This window comes from Quercus suber, unplaced genomic scaffold (genome assembly GCF_002906115.3).
Source record: "Quercus suber isolate HL8 unplaced genomic scaffold, Cork oak 2.0 scaffold_62, whole genome shotgun sequence".
In the NCBI taxonomy this organism is placed as follows: Eukaryota; Viridiplantae; Streptophyta; class Magnoliopsida; order Fagales; family Fagaceae; genus Quercus; species Quercus suber.
In genome coordinates, this window is record NW_027069527.1 from 624,666 (window position 1) to 630,665 (window position 6,000).

The 6,000-nt window shown below is 30.2% G+C and overlaps 1 long non-coding RNA gene across 1 annotated transcript; it reads right to left on the reverse strand.

Moving 5' to 3' along the window:
• Positions 1-3,500: 3,500 nt before the first annotated feature.
• On the reverse strand, positions 3,501-5,235 carry LOC136067200 (uncharacterized). The gene is made up of 3 exons (XR_010628711.1): positions 5,092-5,235; positions 4,091-4,232; positions 3,501-3,914 (listed from the first exon to the last, which is right to left on the reverse strand). It is a non-coding gene; the product is annotated as an uncharacterized LOC136067200 (long non-coding RNA).
• Between the last annotated feature and the right edge of the window lie 765 nt (positions 5,236-6,000).

Sequence of the window (6,000 nt, forward strand, 5' to 3'; positions counted from 1 at the left end):
CGTCTTGTCTACTTATCTCCTAGATTTTGGTTACTTTAGGGTAATTATTGGTTTATTTATTATACTATTAATGTAAGTCTTATATTGTTAGTACATTATAAACTAAGATTTTTCCTTTATTTTATGTTATGTAATGATTAAATGTGTACTTATAATCTTATATGTGTATCTCTTATTTCCTCTTGTGGTTAACTTTCTCATCCTCTCATACTTGGTGAACGCTACAATTTTGGGAACCAACTCATCTGAAATAAGTGTTACATATTCCCATTATACCAAATAGGCAAATACCACCTCCTTGTTAGGAATTGACATCAGTTCAAAATCACCCACTGAGCCACCATCGTTTTGGGAACTTTCCAATGATGAAAATTTTACACTTAAATTTAGCTAAAATCTTCAACAACAAAATATATATGGATGGCCCCCAAATTATTCATATTTCTTATGTAATCTTCTTAAATTGAATAAATTTTTATAATGGTTATTACTTTGGTCTCTCATTCTTACAGTATGGCCCTCATTCATATTTCTTATGTAACATTGTTTATTTACAATTTAAAAAATGGGACTTGCAAGTGAAGTTGTTGTTCCTGGCTAGTCTAAACACAACTCAAGCATAATGTGAGAGCCTCTGAGTAATAGTAGAGTTTGCTACTACTTTAACCCACAACTCCTAAACACTTAAACTACTTTTGCATATGATAGTTTAGGATTTAATTGTGGACATTACAACATTCATGATTTTATTTTTTAATCCCAATCTATTAAAAGTAAATTTTATAACTTTCCTTCATTTTTCAAGTTCTTTGTTAGAGTTTTAAGGATAATGTCTTTCCACTAAATCAAAATGGCTAATACTATCTTTTCTTTTTCCCTTTTTTTTTTTTTTTCTTTCTTCTTTTTTCTTTTGGTCTAACAGCAATTACCCTTTATACCTGTGGTTTAGCTCTAATTCTATTTAAATAAGTTTACTTTTCAAATAAAGTAATTGGAAGATTATATTATTATATCAATTTCAGGCTTTTTAATTAAGAAATTAAATATTAGTTACGTAAAGTCGTAAAATATAATTATTTAAATAAATCATATTAAGTAAATAATTCGAATGCCATAAAATACACAAATTAATAAATAAATTGTGTATTTGATTATCTCTTGAAAAATATTAAGGTTGAATTAGATGATTACCTTTTCCATGCTCTTCATTTACGCTGGATGGAGTATGCAGATGCTTCTCAATTAAACCATAAGGGCTATACTCATCATCTTTTTGAGAATTTGCATGATCAGGTAACACTGGATAGAGGGACGAAAACGAAGGTATGTCTTTCGAAAATTGATACGTTGAAGTGTTCTTCAAAAGCTTGTTCATGATCCGAACAGACCATACATTCCTCTCCTTCGTCGTCCTTACCTTCCTTACCATCTCCGGAGCTCCTGAAGATCCATACCACCAATAAGTTACCAATTAAATCTGATATACTTACAGATGTTTGTTAAGTAATTGAATAAAGAAAACATTGAAGTTATTACTAATTTTATAATAATAGATTTTGTACGTTTTTAGACCCCTTAAAACACAAGTTATTTAACCTAATTATTTAGCCAAGTGATTACTTAGATAAATTATTCAAATCTAGGTTAATACAATCAAATTATATCATGTAAAACAGCGAAAAATATAAAGAACACAATGATATGATGACTCAGGAAAACCAAACCGGTAAAAAATATGGGGATGATTTAACCTAACTATCTTCAAGGTAATCCACTAGAAAGAATTGAAGTTTGTAAAATAGAACTTAGACCACTAACATCTTATTGCTACCTCGAGTAGAAAACTTACTACCACAACCCTATAATAGCTCTGAGTTCACGGACTACTTCTTTCCTTGGCCTTTGCAACACAAGCACCAACACTTGTGACAAAAAACACAAACTCTCTTGTTTGTGACTCCAAGACCACCCTTGAAGATTTAGATCATTAGCACCTTTGATGACTAAAGAAGGCAATAACTTCTACAATACCGAATCTTGAGATTCTTCAAAGAATAACACCGGTAGAAGACATGAGAGAGCCTTTTAGGTACAAAACCCTAGATACAAAGGAGGCACACTCTTCTCTCTCTGAAAAGCCTCATAAAAACGTGCTTAGAGTTTTCTTTATATACTAGAAGTGTTTTACTTGAAACCTAATACGTTTAAGTAGAGTTTTGGACTAAAATAGAATTCTACAGATACGTGTTTCAATTGGTTGAGCCTGTCTTTCAATCGATCAAACCAGGCAGTTTCTAAATTCTTCTTTCTACAGCTTGCATGTTCTTGAATATTGACTTGAATCACCGTGAGCATTATCTAATAATACCTATAGACTCTAGGATTTATATCTTGACAAGTTTTTGTTCACGATTTGCTAATTGTTCTAAACTTTTAAAACCTAAAAGATTTACAAGCTAATGTAACAATGAACGTGGTTGATATGACAACAACAACAATTATAATAAATTTCATAATTACTTTTTTAATGTATGCTTAAAAAATGATATGCCATTTTTGTAGTAAAACTTATGTACTAAATTTTGTAATAATTAGAGCATTACTAATTCAATAATAGATAGATATTTTGGACATATATATAAAGGCAATCAGTAAGTCTAGAGTTACAAGATGGACAGACCTAGCAATGTTTGCTAAGCTTATATGCAATTGCACATAGTGAAATTTTCTATCAAGCCAAGCAAAGATTTTCTTGTGTGTGAATAATGAATTTCACAACAACTTGGAGTGACAAATTGTTAATGGTGGATATTATAATAGTGTTGGTAGATCTATGTTAAAATTAAAAATAATATGACAACTACTAATTTTTTTGTGAAATATATTATGTGCGTACATAGCTGGCATTACTCAAAGGAAACATATATAACAGAAAATAAGGAACTGCGTACAAGGGATTAGGATTAGGTGCAATACCTAGGGTATTGCACCTGATGCAATTGCTATGGATAACTGAGATTTAAAGTTGCAAACCATTAAATTAAAAAAATGAGAAAAAGTAAAAAAAGGTAAAAAACTATTGTGAGAAGGAGGGGGTTAGTTGCATGGTGCAATTGCATTAGATCTCAATCCACGTATAAATACCAAGTATTATGAGCACTGCCTTGGATACAAGTTTTACAAGCCAAAAGCAGACAAGTTTTACAAGCCAAAAGCAGGTTCTGTAATTAGGTGGAAGTTGTAATTGATGCCCCTCAACTCGATAGGGTGATGGGTGTCCTGCAGCACAAAATAAAGAATGAGAATAAATTGATCAGTATTAATCCATTTAATAATATCATTCTCTTGAATAGACCAATAGCAACAAGCTCAAGTCAAATCACTGAAATTGTGAATTGTATTTGTGTGCTAGCTTCTCAAACAATTAGCGAACATTTTTTTTTCTTATAACATATAACGGTGTGAACATTAATCTCTCGCTTTGAAATTTACCTCCTTGGGTAACATCGGGTCTTACAGGGTTCTCTCTATCAGCTTTCTTCATTGTGCATTTTCTAAAAATTGCTGAAAAATGAAAAAGAGCTTAGTTATAAAGTATATCTCAAATCAAAGTGTCATTTAGCATGGTAAATAGGTACATATATACGAAGAGGAAAATTATTAGATATTCTCAAACTTTAAAAACGTAATACTCTCTCTTTTCACATGAATAATAAATTCTATTATTGTACTGAAATCTATTATTGCGCGAGAGGAGGAAATTCCATATAACTGTATTCCTAGTGTGCTAAGCTTATGAAGACAATAAAACAGAAATATACATGGCACTGCCCCGAATACAAATTTTACAAACTCAAAGCAGGTTCTGTAATTAGGTGGATGTTGTAACTTATCCCATAGAGCTCCGTTGGATCCTATACAAAAGACAATGAATCAATATCAATCCGTCGTTTATAATCATTGTCTTGACCAATAACAATAGAAGCTCAAGTCATGACATCAATTTTTTTTCCCTTAGCTTTTATTTCTAACTACTTGAACACACTTTTCCTCTAAAAAAAACTACTTGAACACACTAATGCTAGTTTACCTTTTTTTTTGGTTAACACATTGTGATGTGCTTGTGAACATTTCTCACTTTGGTGTATACCTCCATGGATATCTTCTGATCTTAAATGCTTCTTTTCTGCTTCGCTAATTAGTTCCTGTTCGATCGTCTATTCCGACAATTGCTGAAATGAAAACAGCTAAGTCACACACCACATTGTAAATGAATTTTGATGCCACAAGATGATGAAGATAGTTCGGGTCACATACCGCATGGAAACAGAGAATAATCTTCCGTACTCTTCTTGTTGCACTATTATTTGGTGATTTCTTTTATAGGAGATTGTTAATCATACGTGAATTCTTTTTGCCTTCGATAGCGAAAATGAAGAACAATTAAAATATATGACTCACTCTAACATCAATGTATTTGTCCTTGTACCAGTTCATTCCACTCTTTATAGGTAAGAATGTAATATAACGATATTTTTGTTGCTGAAAACCTTGACAGATCTGAGATCTCCTAAGTATACCTAATTTCAAATTGCCAACCTAACATTTCATCTATATTGCCTTACTAACCATTGTGTGTGCTATATGTTATATTCATAGCTTCCATTGTTTACTTAACAACCCAATTTTTATTTCTTATTAAAATAAGAAGCAACTATTCCACTAAACAAAATACATAACCACTTTTAAATTTTTATGATTTAAGTCACTTAATCCAAAATACAATTCCATCCGAGCTCTTTGTGCCTTCCAAACGCAATTAACAATGGATACAGACATATAGTAACGGTTAATTGGAAATAAATGTAACTAAAAAATTTTGCGGAACTTGAGTTCTGGAAAGGTTGATAATTTAATTCAGTGACAGTGTCACAGTGTGACACTAATCATTTTCTTCTTTTAACTGATTTGTAATACAATATTAAAAGAGGAAGCGGGCAGGAGCAAATTAAAAGAAAGATATAATAGTGATTTGATGTTTATTTACTTGAGATACTCTTGTCAATCTTAAAAATTTTACGGTATACTCACAGTGATAGATGATTTCTTCAAACCATCGAAAATTGCTGCCACTTTTGAAGGCGTAAGGCTTATTTGCTAGGAGATGGAGAGGGCTTATGCGTTTATTATTGGTAAAATCTACGAGCTCTACATACAAGTCAAGTATTTTGTAGGACAATTCTGCCAAGCACAATAACCAAATGTGACTTAATAATTCTTTTATCTGATTCTAAATAATAATAATAATAATAATTAACAACGTAACTAAGTAACTAACTACAAATAATTGCACAACTTGCCAATTTTCATAAAATGTTTGTTAAATTTATTTGACAAATTAATAATCCACTTCTATGCTATCAAAAACAACAATAATAATTTACTTCCAAAACTCAAACGAAACTCAAGTAGTTGATGAATAAAACAGTAATATATATATATATATATATATATAATTATTGAGTTAGTTTAACATTCTGACAACTCCTATTAGATTACATTTTCTTCTTATAATTTTCATATTTACAAAATTTATCTAATTTATCAAATTTTTAACTTTTTGTATATTAAAATTATGAACTAAAGATAATAATATGGATTAAATAATAAATAACATATGATTGAAACAAAATTTAGGATACAATGTATTAATAATATAGAAAACATATAATCCAACAACGAATTTTCAAAATATTAATCTATTCAAAAGTCATTACATTATATAATATTGCTTAAAGTTACACAAATATAATATTGCTATCAAACATTCTTTTATCTTTTTCTCTTTGTCTTGATCAATGGCTTGAAAAACCATAAATTATCAATTCTAATTCTAGATTTCTTTCAGTTGCAGCATTCAGCAGTAGGAATCTGAAACTATTGTCGATCCATTGGATGTTTAAATAAATATTTTACATATTTGACATCTTTGGAAACCAT